This window comes from Schistocerca piceifrons, chromosome 9 (assembly GCF_021461385.2).
Source record: "Schistocerca piceifrons isolate TAMUIC-IGC-003096 chromosome 9, iqSchPice1.1, whole genome shotgun sequence".
In the NCBI taxonomy this organism is placed as follows: domain Eukaryota; kingdom Metazoa; phylum Arthropoda; class Insecta; order Orthoptera; family Acrididae; genus Schistocerca; species Schistocerca piceifrons.
The window spans coordinates 213,111,990-213,135,969 of NC_060146.1; the positions used below are offsets into that span (position 1 = coordinate 213,111,990).

At 40.0% G+C, this 23,980-nt stretch overlaps 1 protein-coding gene and 1 pseudogene across 2 annotated transcripts in view; both read right to left on the minus strand.

Annotated features, from left to right (window-relative positions):
- Positions 1-23,980, minus strand: part of LOC124716903 (putative mediator of RNA polymerase II transcription subunit 12) — a 435,024-nt gene that overhangs the window by 286,975 nt on the left and 124,069 nt on the right. The gene's annotated exons all lie outside the window — the stretch shown is intronic.
- Positions 15,336-15,453, minus strand: LOC124717528 (annotated as a pseudogene).

Genomic DNA, 23,980 nt, shown 5'->3' on the forward strand with positions numbered 1-23,980 from the left:
CCTTACCAACAATTAATTTTATATGATCATTCCACTTCAAATCGTTCCGCACGCATACTCCCAGATATTTTACAGAAGTAACTGCTACCAGTGTTTGTTCCGCTATCATATAATCATACAATAAAGGATCCTTCATTCTATGTATTCGCAATACATTACATTTGTCTATGTTAAGGGTCAGTTGCCACTCCCTGCACCAAGTGCCTATCCGCTGCAGATCTTCCTGCATTTCGCTGAAATTTTCTAATGCTGCAACTTCTCTGTATACCACAGCATCAGCCGCGAAAAGCCGCATGGAACTTCCGACACTATCTACTAGGTCATTTATATATATTGTGAAAAGCAATGGTCCTATAACACTCCCCTGTGGCACGCCAGAGGTTACTTTAACGTCTGTAGACGTCTCTCCATTGAGAACAACATGCTGTGTTCTGTTTGATAAAAACTCTTCAATTCGGCCACACAGCTGTTGTATTTAACAAGAAGACTGGTTTGAAGCACCTTTCTCTCGCTAGTCTATCCCGTGTTACTGTGTTCACCTCTGGCCAAGTACTGCAACCCTCGACCCTCATCCATTTCTGCCAAGTTACTAGTTAAAGCTTAGTCTCCATCCACAATCCTCCCCCCCCCCTTTTCACTTCCTTCATTATTACCAAATTAACGATTCCTTCGTATATGTGGACGTGTCCCGTTAACCAACCTCTTCTTTTAGTTAAGCTCAGTTATACTCGGTATCTCCTGGTTAGTTATTTGATCAACCAATCTGATCTTCAGCATTTTCCTGTAGCACCCCGCTTAAAAATAGTCTATTCTCTTGCTGTCTGGACTTCTTATCATCCATGTTTCACATATGTGCAAGATAGCTCTGAGCACTATTGGACTTAGCATCTGTGGTCATCAGTCCCCTAGAACTTAGAACTACTTAAACCTAACTAACCTAAGGACATCACACACATCCATGCCCGAGGCAGGATTCGAACCTGCGACCGTAGCAGTCGCGCGGTTCCGGACTGCGCGCCTAGAACCGCTAGACCACCGCGGCCGGCACATATGTGCAAGACTACACTTCATACAAACACCTTCATAACAAATATATTTTAGACTACTGAATCCAGCAATGCTTCGCAAGTTCTAAAGACGTGTGGGAACTGGATATTTTCTACTCTACTCCCCCGCCCCCCCTCGTCAGTCTCTTCCTTCTTCCCCTTGCTCCCACCCTTCACTCTCTCTCTCTTTCCCAATCTCCTCTTACCCCTCTCCGTCAATCTCCTCCTTCCCCCTCAATGTCTCTATGTCCATATCCTTCCCCCCCCCCCCTTTCCCTGTCCATTTATTCCTCGCCCTGTCCCTGATACTGAGCCTTATTTATTGTTATTGCAAATTCGGATTCTGTAGTAGTATTCTAACCGTAAGCTGATAAGCCATAAATACAGTTTTTCTGTTTTCTGCGAAAACAGACCACGAAGAGGAAATTTTTGTTCAAATGGCTCTGAGCACTATGGGTCTTAACTTCTGAGGTCATCAGTCCCCTAGAACTTAGAACTACTTAAACCCAACTAACCTAAGGATATCACACACACACACCCATGTCCGAGGCGGAATTCGAACCTGCGACCGTAGCGGTCGTGCGGTTCCAGACTGTAGCGCCTAGAACCGCTCGACCAATCCAGCCGGCCGAAGGAAAACAAAACAGCACACTGTTGTATACACAGTTATTGTTAAATGCCCACCCAATGTAGTTAAAAGTGATTCCGAGAAAGGAAACAAAAACTGCACTTTTTCACAGCAGCGCAAAGCACAGCACTTACTTTCTTGCAGTACCGGTACACCCCAACATCGTTGTGTAGCAAAAATATATAGCCTGCGCCCATGTGAAGAACTTTTCTACATTTTTGCTATCAACTTTACACATGGCCTATACCCATCCGAAAGTTTATTGGAGTATTATGTAAAAATATGAAGTAAATCGGTGAAGAGCTTTTTTTTGAGACTGTTTGTAGCCGTAATTTTTCCCGAGGGCATGCAGCTTTACTGTATGATTAAATGATGATGGCGTCCTCTTGGGTAAAATATTCCAGAGGTAAAATAGTCCCCCATTCGGATCTCCGGGCGGGTACTAATCAAGGGGACGTCGTTATCAGGAGAAAGAAAACTGGCATTCTACGAATTGGAGCATGGAATGTCAGATCCCTTAATCGGACAGGTAGGTTAGAAAATTTAAAAAGGGAAATGGATAGTTTAAAGTTAGATATAGTGGGAATTAGTGAAGTTCGGTGGCAGGAAGAACAAGACTTTTGGTCAGGTGAATACAGGGTTATAAATAGAAAATCAAATAGGGGTAATGCAGGAGTAGGTTTAATAATGAATAAAAAATAGGAGTGCGGGTAAGCTACTACCAACAGCATAGTGAACGCATTATTGTGGCCAAGATAGATACGAAGCCCACACCTACTACAGTAGTACAAGTTTATATGCCAACTAGCTCTGCAGATGACGAAGAAACTGAAGAAATGTATGATGAGATAAAAGAAATTATTCAGGTAGTGAAGGGAGACGAAAATCTAATAGTCATGGGTGACTGGAATTCGTCTGTAGGAAAAGAAAGAGAAGGAAACGTAGTAGGTGAATATGGACTGGGGCTAAAAAATGAAAGAGGAAGCCGCCTGGTAGAATTTTGCACAGAGCATAACTTAATCATAGCTAACACTTGGTTCAAGAATCATGAAAGAAGGTTGTATACATGGAAGAACCCTGGAGATACTAAAAGGTATCAGATAGATTATATAATGGTAAGACAGAGATTTAGGAACCAGGTTTTAAATTGTAAGACATTTCCAGGGGCAGATGTGGACTCTGACCACAATCTATTGGTTATGAACTGTAGATTAAAACTGAAGAAACTGCAAAAAGGTGGGAATTTAAGCAGATGGGACCTGGATAACCAGAGGTTGTACAGAGTTTCAGGGAGAGCATAAGGGAACGATTGACAGGAATGGGGGAAAGAAATACAGTAGAAGAAGAATGGGTAGCTTTGAGGAATGAAATAGTGAAGGCAGCACAGGATGAAGTAGGTATAAAGACGAGGGCTAGTAGAAATCCTTGGGTAACAGAAGATATACTGAATTTAATTGATGAAAGGAGGAAATACAAAAATGCAGTAAGTGAAGGAGGCAAAAAGTAATACAAACGTCTCAAAAATGAGATCGACAGGAAGTGCAAAATGGCTAAGCAGGGATGGCTAGAGGACAAATGTAACGATGTAGAGGCTTATCTCACGAGGGGTAAGATACATACTGCCTACAGGAAAATCAAAGAGACCCTTGGAGAAAAGAGAACCACTTGCATGAATATCAAGAGCTCAGATGGAAACCCAGTTCTAACAAAGAACTGAAAGCAGAAAGGGGGAAGGAGTATATAGAGGGTCTATACAGGAGGGATGTTCTTGAGGACAATATTATGGAAATGGAAGAGGATGTAGATGAAGATGAAATGGGAGATACGATACTGCGTCAAGAGTTTGACAGAGCACTGAAAGACCTAAGTCGAAACAAGGCCCCGGGAGTAGACAACATTCCATTAGAACTAATGACAGCCTTGGGAGAGCCAGTCCAGACAAAACTCTACCATCTGGTGAGCAAGATATATGAGACAGGCGAAATACCCTCAGACTTCAAGAAGAATATAATTATTCCAATCCCAAAGAAAGCAGGTGTTGACAGATGTGAAACTTACCGAACTATCAGTTTAATAAGTCACAGCTGCAAAATACTAACGCGAATACTTTACAGATGAATGGAAAAACTGGTAGAAGCCGACCTCGGGGAAGATCGGTTTGGATTCCGTAGAAATGTTGGAACACGTGAGGCAATACTGACCCTAAGACTTATCTTAGAAGAAAGATTAAGGAAAGGCAAACCTATGTTTCTAGCATTTGTAGACTTAGAGAAAGCTTTTGACAATGTTAACTGGAATACTCTGTTTCAAATTCTGAAGGTGGCAGGGGTAAAATACAGGGAGCGAAAGGCTATTTACAATTTGTACAGAAACCAGATGGCAGTTATAAGAGTCGAGGGACATGAAAGGGAAGCAGTGGTTGGGAAGGGAGTGAGACAGGGTTGTAGCCTATCCCCAAAGCTATTCAATCTGTATATTGAGCAAGCAGTAAAAGAAAGAAAAGAAAAGTTCGGAGTAGGCATTAAAATCCATGGAGAAGAAATAAAAACTTTGAGGTTCAACGATGACATTGTAATTCTGTCAGAGACAGTAAAGGACTTGGAAGAGCAGTTGAACGGAATGGACAGTGTCGAAAGGAGGGTATAAACTAAACATCAACAAAATCAAAACGAGGATAATGGAATGTAGTCGAATTAAGTCGGGTGATGAGGGAATTACATTAGGAAATGAGACACTTAAAGTAGTAAAGGAGTTTTGCTATTTGGGGAGCAAAATAACTGATGATCGTCGAAGTAGAGAGGATATAAAATGTAGACTGGCAATGGCAAGGAAAGCGTTTCTGAAGAAGAGAAATTTGTTAACATCGAGTATAGATTTAAGTGTCAGGAAGTCGTTTCTGAAAGTATTTGTACGGAGTGTAACCATGTATGGAAGTGAAACATGGACGATAAATAGTTTGGACAAGAAGAGAATAGAAGCTTTCGAAATGTGGTGCTACAGAAGAATGCTGAAGATGAGGTGGGTAGATCACGTAATTAATGAGGAGGTATTGAATAGGATTGGGGAGAAGAGAAGTTTGTGGCACAACTTGACTAGAAGAAGGGATCGGTAGGTAGGACATGTTTTGAGGCATCAAGGGATCACAAATTTAGCATTGGAGGGCAGCGTGGAGGGTAAAAATCGTAGAGGGAGACCAAGAGATGAATACACTAAGCAGATTCAGAAGGATGTAGGTTGCAGTAGGTACTTGGAGATGAAGAAGCTTGCACAGGATAGAGTAGCATGGAGAGCTGCATCAAACCAGTCTCAAGACTGAAGACCACAACAACAACAGCAACAACGTATTTATACACATTATAAGTTGGCAATGCAGACTATATAAAAGCAACGCTATACAGAAACACGCGTGTATTCGAATGCAGTGTTGTGTCAACATTTCAAGAACTTTCGGACATTTAAGATTTTGAACTAACGAACATTTACATTTTTATTTATATAGTTGTTAACAAATTTCTCTTTTTCAGAAAACCTGTTTTTGCTGTCGGCATTCTGCATTTTGTATCCTCTCTAGTTCGACTATTTTCAGTTATTTCGCTGCCCAGATAGCAAAGCCTGTCAATTACTTTCAGTGTCGTTTCCTAATCTAATTCTGTCGCCATCACCCGATTTCATTCGACTACATTCCATCATCCTTGTTTTACTTTTGTTGATGTTCGTCTTATATTCTCCTTTCATCACACTTTTCATTCCGTTCAACTGCTCTTCAAGTCCTTTGCTGTCTCTGACGGAATTACAATGTCATCGGCAAATCTCGGAGTTTTCATTTCTTCTCCCTGGACTTTAATCTCACTCCAAATTTTCCTATGGTTTGCCTTACTGCTTGCTGAATCTACAGAGGGCAGGCTTACTCTCTTCCCAAGCACTGCTTCTCTTTCACGCCCCTCGACTCTTACAACTGTCGTCTGGCGTCGTTACAAGTTGTAAACAGCCCCTGCTACCGTCAGAATTTCACGTGTATAGTCCATCCAACTCCGTCTGTCAAGTCGTCCTTCCCTTCTACAATGGAAGTGGAAACCCGGGTTTAAATAATGGTGATACCAGTCGTACCCTCCACCACACACCGTGCAGTGTCTGACGGAGGGCAACTATGAAATGAAATTGGACCACAGGCGAACTGCGGAGCTCTATAGAGCTACTTAGTGATAACTTTCTATCAATTGTCAGGAACGCCATACAGATCTCGTCGTACCCAATCAGGTGCCGTCTTTAAACAATCATCCGATATCTGCGAGATCGAACAAATTTGTAACACATTAGCAGTTTTGACACAAACTGCTATACTCCCATACCGAACAGACAATTAGCCTCAACTTGTATCACCCTGGTTTCACCGCACCTGGGTCGCCAGGTTTTTCTAAGAAAAATCAGGAATTTTTTTAATGTGTGATTCCAACGCCACTTGCACCTCTTTGAGTCAAACTTAATTATGGCTGGCACACAGTACAGCGAGAATTGTAATCACTTTTATCTCTGCTATGCAGTGAGTAAAACTTCCATTATTAAACTTGGGCTTGAATTTCTCCCTTTCCGGCACTGACACTTCATTGGTTTCGACAGATCCACTTGTGAAACTAGTTCATGAACTGTAAAATACTTCCTAACAGCGACCAATTGTCTTGACCTAATTCCGTCTCGCTCTTGAATGCGACTAAGGTTGATGCAACGGCTGCTGGCTGCAGGAAAGCAATCTTTCATCAGACTAAAATCTATATTTTACCGCTCACATCTGTTAAGAACTGTAATGAGTTACCCAACTGCAAACATGCAGAAAGCAAAACCGTTGAATCTGTTGCATGCTCATGAGGCAGCCATTATGTCTGGTAACTTCCAGGGAACTCAAGGGAATCTTGAGGAGTGGAGGAAGGAACTTGAAACAAATGGGTTATAACCCATGCGTAAATGCATCAGTATAACAAAGATCGAGTTCACGTGTGTGCAACATCAGCTCCTATGCAATAAGAACCGCAGATATCAAGCTTGATAATGTCATACTTTCAAGAGCTACAATTTCCTGGGGTCAGTAATATTAGGGTATGGATCAGCTGAAGCAGACATAACTCGAAGCATACCATCTGCTTTCAGCGGTTCTGTACAGTACAAAAATGCCCAAAAACTGAAGGCAAAATTTATAAAATGGCTATTAAGACCAGCGCTATTGTAAGACAGTGAAGTCTAGGCATCAAAAAGGACTCACCAAACGAAGCTTCATACAACAGAAATGTGCATGTTATAAAAGGCAGGAGGACTGGCATTGAAACGCCAAGTGCAGAATGAATCCAGACGAGATATTTCAAAGTCATTCCCATATCGAAAAACACTCAAAACCCATGCTGAGGCATTATAATGAAATTTTTATTTTTACAGAAATTACTTTGATCATTATTTGTATTAAGTTAATTGGTTTAAATGTAATTTTTTATTTATAATAATTGCCATGTCATTTTAATCATCACCATAACCATTTTATTCGCTCTAATTTTTTGTTCCTACCATTCTTTTCTCATTTAGAGTTTCGGCCATGTTACATTAATTATTTTTATGTATCAACTTCGATTTAATTTCTTCTGTGTCATCATTTTAAATTTTCATCCAAGTTATTGCATACATTATTTCTATTTCTCATTTTGCTTGAATATCTTCTTATTTATAATCCCTTCTTTAGTTTAACCCTTCATCAGCGTTATTTTCTTCATTGTGCAACAAGAATTTATGTTCCAAATGTATATTTTATGTCGATTACCACAAAAAATACAGCTAGTAACGACAAATTCACTTTTGACACCACTGCACTGCCATTATAAATGGATTACGTCTTTTGTTTCGCAACAGATAGAGTGGCGTTTTGGAATGTTTAAATATTATGATAACTAAATAAAAATAATTAAAATCATATGCATGAAGACTCCAAATAAAAAATAATGATAGGAAGAAAAAATAATAGCAAATAAAAAAGTTAATACATTGATTACAATGATGCGACCAAAGATTAGAAATTTCAAAAAACAAAAAATACATTTAACCTAAAAAGTAATTAATTTCGATAAAGACTCAAAAATTAAAATTTCCAGCACCTAATGGGATTCTATCTTACAACCATCAGCAAAATGTATGTCAATGACTATGCTCACACACCATTATGGGAAGCACCATTATTTCAAGCCTATTGAGCATAAGTGTAGAGACATGATAATACCATGGGATGCAAACCCCTGGCTGGCTCTGAACACTATGGCACTTAACATCTGAGGTCATCAGTCCCCTGCAAACCCCTCACCGTGATTATGTAAGGGATGCAAAACAAATCCATATACATAATTACATCACATCATTGTTTCACAATTATGAAATTTACTGAACAAATCAGCCTCCCCCAAACCATGCTTCAACTAGCATAGAATTTAAAGTAGAGAGGGGCAGCCAGCGAGAATTAACATTGACAGGAAGGCATGCCAGGATAATCTGTCCAGTTGAGCGAACCACTGTGCCAAGGTAGCTTAGTTTCTAACGCACCTGCCTTGTAATCATGTCAAACATATCAAAATGTTAGAAGTAGCCACAATCAAGCTAGAGTAGCCCATTACAAACAGTACTGTAAGGTGCTTAAAAATGTTATTAGGAGGGCAAAAAGTATGTGGTATGCAAATAAAATAGCTAATTCACAATATAAAATTAAAACCATGTGGTCAGTTGTACAGGAAATGTATGATCAGCAGCACAAGTTCGACAATATAAAGGCAGTTCGTATTAAAAATATTTCTGTTACTGATACATCAGATATATGTAGAGTATTTAACCATCATTTTCTGAGCATTGCTGGTGAATTATATTAAAATTTAGCTTCTACAGGGAATCATATACCTCTCTTGGCAAATATCTTTCTGAGATTGATGTCTGAAATACTCCTCTGTGATACAGACAAGGGGGAGATTGAATCACTAAAGACTAAGGACTCTCATGGATATGACTGCGTGCCTAGCAGAATATTAAAGTACTGTGCTGTACATGTTAGCCCTGTATTTAGCCATATTTGTAAATTTTTCCTTTGGGAACAGTCTCCTGAACAATTTAAGTACTCAGTAGTCACGAACCTCTTGTCAACCCTTGTTCACGAGTCTGGGTATTTTGACGTTGGCCTCTCAATATATATTCCTTACTGTCATTTCTTGTTAATAATATTAGCTTATTCCCAAGAATAAGCAGCTTTCCCTCAGTTAATACTTGGCGGAAATCAAACCTGCATTTGGATCGGACTTCCTTAACTCTTGTGCAAAAAGGTGTGCAGTATACTGCTACATCCACTTTCAATAAACTACCATTAGAATTCAAAAATCTTAGCAGTAAACCAAGCACTTTCAAATCGAAACTGAAGAGTTGCCTCATGGGTCACTACTTCTATTCTGTCGTGGAATTCCTTGAAAAATTAAGCTAATTGTTGATGTATTGTTGATTGCGTTTCATTACACTTATGGCTTGACTTTTTTCGCGTTCATAAACATTTTATTTTTATCCGTTATTACTTTTATGTTGTAATTTCATGTACTGACATTGGTTTGATTCCCAGCCTTGGAGCAAATTTTCACTCGCCACTTTAGTCTATATAGATAAAATCATATCTGTATGAGACCAGTAAAGTCTCAAATTGTGTCATTTCAATCAAAAAATAATGTTAAGATACACAAACATCGGCCAGTATGAATTTTACCCGTATTTTAGGAGATTTAGTTCCCGAGTATATTTGCAAATACATTAGTCAACTATTTCACTGCAACAATTATTTAATACCACATTTGTAATTCGAGTAAAAGAGTAGTTAATTCACACACACACACACACACTTTCACTAAATGTGGGTAATTTATTTCTATTCAACAATTGCTCTGTGGTACAGAGTGAGTTGTTAAGGAGAAACATGTTTAACCTCTATTTGAAGACACTTCTGGTATCCATTAGACATTTTATTTCCATAGGTAGACTGTCAAAGAGTGTCATAGCAGCGTATTTCAACCCTTTCTGTGCCAGAGCTAGATTCATTAACGAGTAACGCAAATCAGTTTTTTCTTTTGCTTCTGAATTTGTGGGTATTTCTGTAACTCTGAAACCCAGATGGACTGCTGATAGCAAATTTCGCAAATGAAATAATGTACTGTGAGCCTATGGGTAACATGCACAGTTGCTTATATAGATGCCTTAATACGTATTTCTATGAAACCCACACAAACTATAATTACTTTCGTTTGAGCAATGAACTTTTTTGCCTAAGTGAGGGCTTTCCCCACAATATCATTCCATAAGACAGCAGTGAATGCAAATATCCAAAATATATTAACTTACCGAATTCTGTATCTACAAAGTTGGTAATGATTCTTATGGCAAATGTTTTAGTAAGTATACCATCTCCTTACTTTAAGGTTAAATTTTCATCAATGCACACAAAAGAACTTTCAACATTCTACCCTGTCTATTGTTTCTTGTTGCTATACTATGTCAATGAGAGGTAGGATATTTTTGACACCACAAAACTGGATGACCTGTGATTTCTCAAAGTTTAAAGGTAGACCATTTGTACAAAACCAGTCAGTAAATTCACCCAAAACCTCATTCAGTTTTTTATGGTGATGCTTTTTTGCTTGGCTTTACAGTAACGCTCGTGTCACCTGCAGACAGACTAATTCTGCCTCCTGATTCAAGAAAAACGATAGATCATTAACATAAATAAAGAACGATAGTGGGCCAATGACTGAACCCAATGAGGCTCCCATTGTAATTTCTCCCCATGCAGATGATAAGGCATTCTTCTTTGTATTTCAAGATATTATGTGCTCAATAAATGTATAAACAGGGGACTCGGTAGAATAGTCCTTTTGAAATCCAAACTATGATTGAATCAAGTTACTACACAAAAATTTTGGAAAAAGACGTAACAAATGACAATGGGTGGTAATTACATCTTTGGAATTCCCCTTCTAATTTGTGGGAAACAAAATGTTCCCCTGCCCCATGAAGAAGTAAAACACGCTGATGAACATCAATGACAGTTAAGTTCTGTAGCTCACATAATGTGCTGCAATGTATACAATATCTCGTATTTTTAGTCAAAGTGCCGTATCCAATCTGATTCCGGTAAATTTGTGTTAAACATGTCGTTTATTCAATTATGTATTTTCTGAGAACCTTTCAGAATTCATTTAATGGAATGATAAACGGATCTGATGATATCATTAAAAAAATAACTTGCTGGTACTGATGAAGTATGCTTCAAAAATTTAATATTACACTTCCTGTTTTCAATAAAAGCATAAATTACAATTCCAGCAAGACAATGACTTTTAGGTCATAATATTCTTGTTTGGAAATTATTACATTACTGTACCAGTGCATATCCACATAGGAACATGATGCTGTATTCAAGTCACACGACAAAGCCAACTGTGATAGCATTCGACAGTAATAACACGTTTCTCAGCAGCAACCTCGTTGTCTGAGCAAATACCGTACTTGAACAAGTTTGGAGAGCACTGAAGTATGGGGCAGTATTTGCATTCTGCACTAACTAGTTCCTTTTGGCTGTACAGGCTGTAGATTAAGTCCAATTATTTATTGCACAAGAACTAAACATTGTATAGATGTTATACATATTGCATTTTGAATATAAACTCTGAAAGTTTTTTTTTTTTTTACAAACATTCGAGTGACCTGGAAAATGTTAATATGGTAAGCAAACTCTTGCCATACCCGTTCCAGCATGACATCATTGACTTTGGCAGTCGCTTCCCGTATTCTCTCCTGGAGCTCTGCTACATCACGTAGTAGAGGTGGTATATACACCAGATCTTTAATGTGTCCCTACAGAAAGAAGTCACATGGAGTGAGATCTGGTGATCGGGCAGGCCATTTCATGAACTGCAATACACAGAAAGCTTGCTCTGCACCTGAACTCGCCATGTTTGCAACTATCGGCAAATTACCAAACTATGCTGTGGCAGTATATATGAAAAAAAAAAAAACCTTTCAGGTTCCCTCTTCAAAATCACATATGTAAGATATCTGTACAATGTTTGGTTCTTGTGCAATAAATAATTGAAAGTGCTCCCGGACTTTATGTACACCCTGCATATAGGCACTCCCAAGCCATCTCAGCAGGTCATCTTCTGGACTTCTTGTTGCATCGCCGCCTGCCATGTGTAGGTCTCTGCTGTGACATGTAGCTATCATCAACACAGTCGGACTGCACACCAACAACCACTACCTGATGGCCTAGTAAACAGATTGCCTTCACTCTGCTATTGCTTCGACAAGACTGAACAATCTGAGGCCCTCCGAACTCTGTGCCACTGGGGTACAATGCCAGCAGAGGCGCCGTCCCATCCACTGCACCAGCTTATCACACAATCCTGACTCGGCAACAGGTGGCTGCTCAGAATGTGCCGATAGTCAATACTGCTCCCTGCCAAGTTGGCTCTTTGGGAAGTGCTATAGCGGCGCGTCCACACTAACGTGCCTGGGTTCAGAGTTCACCACCAGTCACGTATCACCACCTTATCACTGGTACGCTGCACTACATCAGTTTACAATTAGCAACAAAGAACATTGGCAACACTTGGCTGCCTCCATCATCTACTTCTCCACACACCTCCACCATACTAACACTCCCCAATACCACTGGTTTTGATATCAGAAGTGGGATAGTGCAAGCGGAAACATAGTGCTAATGAACACAGCAATGGTGGTTGAAAATGTACAACATCAGCAAATTTCAGTAGCAGCAACTGCACGTTTTACATCACTTGCAGCATGCTTGTACCCATAAGCTGGTCTTCTTCCTGCTGTCCTGTTCCCATTATGTCAGGGATAGATACAGTTACTGTACCTGGGAAGGGGGCTGAGGGATGAACTGCTAACATCGGTTGTGTGTACCCGAAGTAATTTTCCTGGACATGCAATACTGCAAGCCACATCGCAATTATAGTACTCTGGTTATGCTGACAGAAAGGGCAATATTCCATGCAGTACAGAGAAAATGGATGGGTAAGGTAAGGAAGGCTATGCATGCCGAGAAAATTAAGGTCAATGTAATTAATATATAAATACAAACACAGGTTGTTGTAAACTGAGAAGTAGAAATTTATTACTCTGTACTAGTGCACATGTGGGTATACGAAGAAGAGTGCGTGCTATAAATGGTTGAAAATGTTTTAGGAAATAGGATAATATTAGCTAACAAAATGTATAATCTGGTAGTATGACGACCAGCAGGGCAATAGTTTGTGGATACTATTTTGATGCTAATAAGGTAGATATAAATAGTGGTTCAAAGCTGAAAAGCAGCATATCGACCAAGTGTCACAATAGTACCGCACAGTTAGTGTTTCCTGTCTTTGCATCATGTGTGACTGACTCAAAGCAGCAAGGCATTTAGATGCAAAGACTGTGAGACGAATAATTAGTAGCAATGTCATCAATTAAACCACTCCATGTCCCTTGAGGAACTGATAGCAGAAAATCTGCCAAGGAACGTGTGCAAGCTGTCTCCCGCTAGACTGGCCACTTGAGCCATGATGCTGTCATGCCATGCTGACTCAGTAACAACTCCCACTCCGAAAACAGTGTTAGCCAATGCCATTCGCTGGCGAGCTGCCTCTCCAGTGATGCGTTAGCATCGGCGCACCTGGGTGCAGGGTTCGACGTCAATCGTTTGTCATCTACTTACAGCAGCCATTCTGCAATAAGTTTCTTTAGATTAACAACAAAGAACTTTGGCACCATCTGGCTACTCCCCGACACCATTATATACATTAATATTATATAATTTACTATAAATGTTATACTTAATACTGTTCACATTGTTCTAAGCACAATCGTGTCTCCTGTTCATGGAATGTTCATATCCTGCAATAGCTCTGTGGCTATCTATTTTGTACATAGTTCCAGAAAAATCTTTAATGTAATTACAGTACCCAGGACACTAGGAAGAATAATGTCTGGTTTACTATCGTTAAAATACGCTATTTTTGTCTTAAGTAATAATTTCAGAATCAAATGAATTATTCCTGATTTTAAAATTATTTTTCGCTGATTAATTGACTTAATACAACAACAATGAAGGATTGTGTGTCCGACTTGATGTAAAACACTTTTTTCCCCTCCTCCTTTCCCGAAATAGTTTCAGCAACAATATCGCTATGCTCAGTGGGGTTTTCCTTGTGCTAAGAACATGCAAAATTAGCATCGTTATAAACATTACAAAACATTATTATATGGATAATATTTGCTTCCAAATACTGTAGTCTGTGAATAGTTTTAAAGTGTCCTATTTACTTCAGCTTGCAGCACGTTTGTTGCCGTTATTTCCGGGATATTTTCTGTGTTTTGTTGTTTCATCGGCTTACAGCATATCATCTACAACTGTATGAGCGGCTGTTATTAACAAATATAAAAAAGTGAACTTATATTCGTCAGCTTTATTTTACTGGCAATTGCGGTAATGTTGTGGATACAGTTTTGATCCACCAACCTCGTGCACATCAAAACTGTATCCACGACACCACTGCAATTCCCAACATTATAACGCTGACGTATATAATTTCACTTTCTCATATTTGTTGGTAACAGCCGCTCATGATGTTGCAGATGACATGCTATACCCCGAAGAAACGACAAAACACAGAAAATTTGCCGGAAGTAACGGCAACAAATATGGAAGCCATGGTCTAACAAATAAGATATTATCAAACTATTCACAGATACAATATTTGGAACCAAACAATACTCACGTAATAATTTTTTGCAAAAGCGTTTATTATGATACTAGTTTTGCAAGTTTTTAGAAAAAAGAAAAATCCGCTGATGATGGTGACACTGTTGCTGAAACTAGTTTGAGAAACTAAATAAATAAAACAAAAGTGTTTTAGATCAAGGCGGACCCACAACACTACATTGTTGTCTTTATGCAAATATGGACCGATTGAAGAGTTTGATGATAAAATGACTGACTTAATACACGTTTAATTAAAGTTCTATAGAGCAGAAAAAGCCTTTCCCCTCAGTATAACATTAGAATGTATTTTAAATACACTGACTATACTAAAAAATTTCTGTTTCTGTGCTGTATTAGTGACCAATTCGAAAACTTGTAGACGGACGTTTTTGGCACTGACATCTGAACAGTACAACAAAAGCAAAATTTCTAGCCGAACAGTATGTGTGTACTTTATTCAACATTAATAGTTTGTCCCACGTTTTTATTAGAAACCATTAAGGTGATTTGGTTCTGAGATACCTGCAACAGATTCTACGAAATATGAAGATCATCATTCAGTTCATCCTCAGGTTAGCTGAATATGTATCACACTGAAACTAGATCATACATGCCATATAACAAGTGCCAGTGAGGCATACTTAGCACTCCGTCTTCAGGCTACAAGTGGCCCCATCGGGACCATCCGACCGCCGTGTCATCGTCAGTTGATGATGCGGATAGGAGAGGCGTGTGGTCAGCACACCGCTCTCCCGGTCGTTTTGATGCTTTTCTTTGACCGGAGCCGCTACTATTAGGTCGAGTAGCTCCTCAATTGGCATCACGAGGCTGAGTGCACCCAGAAAAATAGCAACAACGCATGGCGGCCCGGATGGTCACCCATCCAAGTGCCGGCCACGTCCGACAGCGCTTAACTTCGGTGATCTCACGGAAACCGGTGTAGCCACTGCGGCAAGGTCGTTGCCGAGGTATACTTAGGATACCTCAATATTGCAGCATTAGAGGCAAAAGCGAAAAGCATAATGTTTCCATTGTATCACTGGAATAGAAAATTTTAGTTTTTTGTGTGCTGTAATAAAAAAGATATAGAACGCTGACAAAGGACCACGTCATGATGACACTGCTACAAAAAGTGCACCCCAGAGTTCTTTGACGGGCGACTTCTGTCCCTTCATGTACCGGTATGTCAACAGATTAACACTCATTGTAGACCAGAATCTTTTGTAAGAGCAGGTAATAACACAATTTTAGTAATATAGGACACGATACACCTAATGATAGGGGCAGCTGAGCTGCAATTGTAGAAGGTAATACAATTTTAGTAACACAGCAAACGATACACCTACGGGGGATAGCTGATCAGTAACTACAACAGATTTTTTCTTGTATACTATTCGATCAATAATGGGAATCTATCCAAAAGAATGGATTCCTCATCATGAAAGTTGAAGGTATAAGAATTTTTGGGCTTGAGGATTAACATTAATACATTAATCTCAAATAGCAGCAACGCCCCCCCCCCCCCCCACACACACACACACACACACGCTCCTAAGTTTCACGCACGATGAAATAAGGTGTCGAGTCGACAATATGGCTGCTTTTCCAGACTGTGAAATAAACAGGGGTAATCAAAATTCAACTAAAATTTTACGAACCAATTCGTCTCATACTCGTTATTCACGGTCCTGTCGACCACATTTCCTGCGAGGTTTTCCGTGCTCCCAAATGCATCAACAAAGGGTGTGTATTCTCAGATCGGGTTTTGTTGCTGCAAACATCAAGCAGGTGACTGCATACACGTACGTAATTTTTTTCAGAGATGTTTCTTACGAATCCATACTGGTTTCACGTGGCACACATAGATATTGGAAGATAACATTTTTTGAATAGAAGAACGTCGACTGCCTGTATTTCGCATTTTTCAGCTTTATTTCCGGCGCCTATTTCGGAGTAAAAGCTCCATCATAACGGCTTCCAAACTTTAATTAAAGCTTTTCGTCATGTGCAGATGAAGCACTCTCGCACCTGCATACTGCGGGAATCTGCTTCACTGGTGGTCTATGGTAAAATTACCCTAAACTGTTGGGTTTCCACAGCACATTTATCATTGGGGAGGGGAAAAATGTATGAAAACACTGGAAAACTACTACAAGAGTAATTTGAGTCTTATCGTCAGCTTGTCGATGATTTGTGTCGACTCAATACCAAGCCATTTAGAGATATTTCACTATAAATCTCCAAAGTAGCAGATTATTGCATTTGTCCACGTGCGACTGCTAGAACAGCTCATGACAAAAAGACTCAGGTGAATCTCGCAAACTTTGATGATAGAGCTTCCATTCGATATACATATCGAGGCAAAAGAGTAATGATCAAAACGGAATTTCGAGCTCTATACCCGTTCCTGTACAAAATGATGATGAATTAAAGTATTCCCCTTCTGGCAAAAACACAATTTTATTATTTCTTTAATTCCCAAACGTGTTTCACCACAATTGTGGCACCCACAGTGTCTGTTAATCGTTTGTTTGTTTACACTAATTGTGCCCAGATTGCCAGGGAAATCAGCCACAAGTCTAAATTAATACGACGTATCATCAATGCTGGTGAAATCTGATAACATATCATCCAGAATTCGTCAACGACCGCAGGAAAGCGTAATTCTGAACATAAAAAACAACAGCGACACATTTAGCAGGTAATGAAAACCAAGTACTGATCAGGAGAGGTCAACTACAGTAATGATTACGTGCTGTATTGATTTAGACTTATGGCTGACCTCTATTATCAGCCACAGAGAACACACAATGTAATAAAACGTAACAATAAAAAAAACCCTGAAGATGCCACAACTACGGTGAAACATGTTTCGGGTTAAACAACAGAGAAAGCTGTGCCCTTGCAAGAAAGCGGACCCTCTTTAAATTCATTATGTACACATCAAATGTAGATGCGTGTTTAATTTCTGTAAAGAAACGAAATCTGCACTCAAACCCCGTCGTTAATAGTTTTTGGAACTAAGCAAATTGTAGAAATGGAGTAAATTGTAAAACGCGGGAAAGAGGGCAAACAATAATGTATAGGGATTGCGCGCCGTCTTTGTATTGAATATCTGTTACATCCTTCAGTCATTATTACAAACATTATGCCTGGAACAACTGGGTAGAAATAATGGCATTTTGTAGCAACACACAACGTCGTACTACTTCGACTACGCTGATGGCTTCTACAGATTATCGTATACTAAAAGAGACTTACCGCGTGGAACTTTCGCCGACGTAGCGTATACGAATGCACTGCTCGAAACACTGACAAAACTTGCGAGGACATCTCGGATGAAACAACGAAAACTGTTTACGTTCGTCTTCTGTTTTTCACAGACAGTGCGTGACAGCTTCTGGCGTGATACGGAATGGTAAAAAAGAAAAGAAATAATGTAAAGATAAAAATATTAATAACCGAGAAAATGTAACAATTGAAAAGGTTACTGTTGTGGAGAAAATTATAATTTCGTGCTCCGTAACGACACGGAATATTTGAATGAAGCACTGATTATAGGCGCTAAGATTTTTGTAGAGTAGAAAAACATGTGGATTCGACGTAAAATTACGTGTTTCTAACACGAGATGGCAAAAATAATTCTCTTATCTTGTCCATAAATGTATTCTGCCCTACAGCAACATGTATCTCTGAAACACAGCAAAGATATAGCATCAGTATTCTACATTCTTTGAGTATGTGCATTCTTTTTTTCCCGCTCCATGTCTTACTGCCAGTACACTTTTCAACGTTTCGCCTCTTGCTACAGTGAAACTATTTCTATACCTTACAGTGACGCTACATTACGTAAGTGCCTATACCAAAAAATCTTTCATCTCTGTCAAAATACAGCAGTAAGTAAAGAATTACGTTATTTTGTTGCGCGTTACCAATATCAATCGGATTGGTTTGCATTTCCTTCATTCGTTATTTTACTTCCTAAATGTGTAGCGTTACTCAGTTTTATAACGTTAATAGCGTCACAGTATGTCCACACTGCTGTTTAACTCAACTCCATGCATATACCGCTATGATTCGATATCAATACAAGTAACTGAAAACAATACGATACGCACCATTTATTGAAACGCAACAGAACTTCAATGTAATTAACATACGAGAGTCACTCTAAAAGTAAAGAACGTTCGCTTATTCACACCTTTTTATTCGATACAATGGAAGAAAAGCTATTTCACAACAATTTTTGATATCTCAGATATTTTTCCAAGTAGCCGCTATTCAAATTTAAAGCAAAGTTCTCATTCAAAATGGCCGAAAATACGATTTTTATTGCCTTTTTAAAAGGTATGTGTGTCTAGAATGTTGGGACGGGACGGTTTTTTAATCGTTGGGTTACGAAAGTTTCTACAGCAGTGTCACGGACGCCGTAAGACGCTCTAAACCGGAGATGCCCAGCTTAGGTAGAAAACTGGTATAGCCGAGCCGTGACACAGGTTCACAAAATGATTCATACTGCAGTAGGCATGCAAACATATTCAACGTGTGCAGGCTGCCGAACGCAGCATATACAGCTCTGCCAGAAGAACGAGGAAGGAACAATTCAAGTTTGGAGGAAGGGTTAATAAACGGTCCTGGAATTAGAGACTAAACATAAGAAACAAAAAAATTTTTTTGGTCCAAACATAATTTTTTGTTTTACTATATTGGATTAGCCATTTTTTATTTTGAAAATCTAACTTCAGATTTGTGTTCAGCGACGTCAAAAACATATAGCCGTAAAGAGTGAAACCAAGTCCCAAAAATCGAACTTAGTTAGTTAGCACCATATCGATAATTTAAGATTATTTCATTGTGGTTAGGTATAAGCACCAATAAATGTAATGTAGTGTCGACTAATGTTATCCATTTTTGGTTTCGGATAACTCCTAAGGGGCTACGCTGCACGCAGTCTGTGTACTTCAAACCCGCACGCCCTTGGCCAAAACATAATTACGGACGCCATTCTTTTGTATTGAAAATCTAAAATGAAGTTCAAAGTATGATCAATCATAATCACCGAACAGATCCTTTGTACGTCTCTCCATTGTCTCAAAAAGAAATTCCAAACTTTGCCTATTTTTTTCCCCATTTCAATGAGAATCTGGCATAAAAGGATTCGTCGTAACACTTCGCAAGTTTGTATATCCTCTGCACACGGAGCTGTCACCATGCTGAACCAGTCACTTACGTCCTTTTTGATTTCGTTTTCATTTCCGTGGGGCTACCTTCCCAAAAGATTTCAGTTTCGGACAAATATCGTAGGTCTAATTACTCGGGGTCAAGTCTGGGCTATAGGGCAGATGCTGGAAAATTGGCCACTAATCCTGCAGTAGTCGCACGCGACCTGGAAATGTGCACGAATTTACTTTTTCCTTTCCTTTTAATCTTTTTGGAGCTACTAATCACATCGCTCGAGTACCCTCCTCCTATCGGTACTTACCACGTTACTCATTTGTTTCATTTGGACTCGGGTGGAATGGTCGACAATTGTGGACTGGCAGGACCCACGCAAGCATTGGCGTTAGATATAATTTGCATTGTTGCCCTTCAGGAGCAACAGTAAAAGGGGAGCCACTGTAGACATATTATAGTTTATTCTCAAGGGGTTTCCCGTTATTGCAGTATTACTTTCTGTTAATTACATCGTTTCGTTAGGTACAGGTTAGTTAATTATTATACTTATACATTTCTGCAGTATTGAATGCCACTTTAATTCACAAAGTCACGTAAGCGCCCAGATTGTTCAAATATGTTTGCCTTCAGAAAATCTTGTACCACTTTATCATATATTCCTAAGAAGGGCAAAAAATGTGCTACTTGTACCGACTCTCCACCGTGATGGCAGCGATGACGAAGAGATGGGTAAAGCAGAAATGATAGTTATGGGCAACAAGAAGGAAAGTGTAGACATGTGTGACAAGTTCCGTGCTATCTGCATTGCGCAAGACACACTCGCCAGTGGCCTACGGTCAGTGCTTTATTTTCTACTGAATTCCGGTAAATCTTCTGCTAAGAACCCAGACAGCTGCACCTGTTGGCTTATTAGCTTTTTTCAAAACGCCTGCAAATCCAGGCTGCCATTAAAATTTAAACATCTGCTTGTTGATTTTAAAATCTATTTTTATCGCCTTGGGCACCGACAGTCTGCAATGACAACTAACTTTACGAAACATGGGGCGACTACTGCACGGTTAAATTGTCGAAGCCAGTCGTTTAATGCAGCAGAATGACAGCGAGCGTTATCGTGAAGGACTACAATGCCGTCTACGCAGTTTCTTTTCGACGGCGCGGCGTAGTCACAGTCTCTCCTCTACGCGAAAGGTCGAGGAGTAGAAGCATTTCGATCTCAGAATACAGTGAGAACCTTTCAGGTGATCAGAATTTGTTTCACTTTTTCTTTCTGTGTGGGGGGGTTGTGAATGTCTGCATTGACTGCTGCTTTGTTTCTGGATTTTTGTTGTTGTTGCGAAATGAAGGTCTCATCGCCACTAACAATCCGGTAAGCAACCGATCGTACCATTAACTACGAGGTGACTTTAGGCGTAAATCATATGAACTTATCAATTTTAAATTATGTAACTTTATTTCGACAATTATTTAAGTGTTGTTTAAATAATCCTAATTGATTTTATTGCGCTAAATAAAGCCTCCAGTATTTTATTTTTATCATACAAAATTAAACACTTTGGTGAGGATTTTTAAGCAGATTTAGAATGTTACTTACAGTTTTTGATGTTGTGGTGTTTTTTTCCTTCGTTTCTGTCGAGGTAACATGCTTATTTCTTTCGCTTTTGTCTTTACACATGAATTTTCTATCATTTGTTCGCCAAGTGCAGTGTTTTCGCCGCCATTAGAGATAGAGAGAGACAGTTATGGAGAGGCATGTAAATGTATGGTGCGCAAAATGGGGAGGGGGAAATTTAATTTTACAGGCTAATCATCTGCGATTTTGAGGTGTATGCTATTTATACAGTTGTTCTATTGTGGCAAGGGTTTCTTGCACATTGAAGTGAATTCGTTTCCTTCCTTAGGCTATTGAATTTTGGATACAACAGTTTTCTTCTGTTGCTAATTTTTGGTATGAGCTGTTACTACTTTAAAGAATTCTTACGTCGGTTTGTACACTATGTGATCAAAAGTATGACACCTGGCTGAAAATGACGAGTATGGTGTTGGCCCACCCTTAGCCTTGATGACAGTTTCCACTCTTGCAGGCATACGTTCACTCGGGTGCTGGGAAGGTTTCTTTGGTAATGGCAGCCCATTCTTCACGGAGTGTTGCACTGAGGAGAGGTATCGATGTCGGTTGGAGGGGCATGGCCCGAAGTCGGCGTTCCAAAACATCCCAAAGGTGTTCTATTGCATTCAGGTCAGGACTCTGCGCAGGGCAGTCCATTACAGGGACATTATTGTCGTCTAACCATTCCGCCACAGGCCGTGCATTATGAACGGGTGCTAGATCGTGTTGAAAGATGCAATCGCAATCCCCGAATTGCTCTTCAACAGTGGGAAGCAAGAAGGTGCTTAAAACATCATTGTAGGCCTGTGCAGTGATAGTGCCATAAAAAACAAAAAAAATGGATCAACTGGCTCTGAGCACTATGGGTCTTAACATCTGAGGTCATCAGTCCCCTAGAACTAAGAACTACTTAAACCTAACTAACCTAAGGACATCACACACATCCATGCCCGAGGCAGGATTCGAACCTGCGACCGTAGCGGTCGCGCGGTTCCAGACTGAAACGCCTAGAACCGCTCGGCCACAACGGCCGTCCACGCAAAACAACAAGGGGTGTAAGTCCCCTCCATGAAAAACATTTCCACGCCATAACACCACCGCCTCCGAATTTTACTGTTGGCACTACACACGCTGGCAGATGACGTTCACCGGGCAATAGCCGTACCCACTCCCTGCCATCGGATCGCCACATTGTGTACCTTGATTCGTCACTCCACACAACGTTTTTCCACTGTTCAGTCGTCCAATGTTTACGCACCTTACACCGGAGGCGTTTGGCATTTGCCGGCGTATGTGTGGCTTATGAACAGACGCTCGACCACGATATCCAAGTTTTCTCACCTCCCGCCTAAGTGTCATAGTACTTGCAGTGGATCCTGATTCAGTATGGAATTCGTGTGTGATGGTATGGATACATGTCTGCCTATTACACATTATGACCCTCTTCAACTGTCGGCGGTCTCTCTCAGTCAACAGATGAGGTCGGCCTGTACGCTTTTGTGCTGTACGTGTCCCTTCAGGTTTCCACTTCACTATCACATCGGAAAAAGTGGACCTTAGGGTGTTTAGGAATTGGAAATCTCGCGTACAGACTTATGACACAAGTGACACCCAATCACCTGACCACGTCCGAAGTACACGAGTTCCGCGGAGCGCCCCATTCTACTCTCTCACGATGTCTTAATGACGACACAGATCGCTGATAAGAGTACCTGGCAGTAGGTGACATCACAATGCACGTAATATTATCAAAACGTATGTATTTTGGTGTGTCCGGATATTTTTGATCACACAGTGTATGTTCGTTGGTTGGTGATTCTGTGCTATCCCCTTCAGAACTGCATACGATCAGCCTCTAAAATTAAATTCCCTTCTCCCCATATCGCACATCATTCATTCTACGTGCCTATCGACAACTCTCTCTCTCTTTCTGTCTTGGACACACACACACACACACACACACACACACACACACACACACACACGCACGCACGCACGAAAACTAAACACCAAACACTTAAACATTTAAAATTCGCGCTCCACATTACAAAAAACGTGCCACGAAACACATGAACACCACACAGCCACAACACCTAATGGCGGCTATAATTCTGTGCTTGGCGAACAATCGTAGAAAATGTAGGAGTAACCATGTTACTCTCAACAGAAACAAAAGAAAAAAAAAAACCACCACAACATCAAGAACTGTAACACGCTAAATAATGCGATACATAGTGGTTCTCAGTCGGAATGCAAAATAAAAACTAAAATAACGTTTTCTGTTTGCAGATGACAAGCTGAGCAGAACTGTGATCACTAGCTATTGCAAAATCGTTGCCTTATTCGCCTATTTATTTATCAGTGTCACTGACATTTGTCTTTATCGACGGACTAATGATTTCATCAAACTTAGTATTGACACATTCCTGCGACAACATTTTGTGCTATACTGAAGGAAACTGGTACTTAGCACACGACACGCGACCTGGGAAACCCCAGACGTGGAAAGACAAGATGATGATAATGAGAACGACAATAAAACATTGTACGGCTGGTGACTGAAGGATGGTACGGCGGGTATAAAAGCATTCCAAATAAACAGAGCGACTGTTCCCAGTCGCTGTTATCGGCATAGTGGTGCCAAAAATCAGGAAGGCGTAAGCGTAAGAGCGGCGCGAGCGGATGGCTCGGCGACGTAGAGAGGAGGAGGG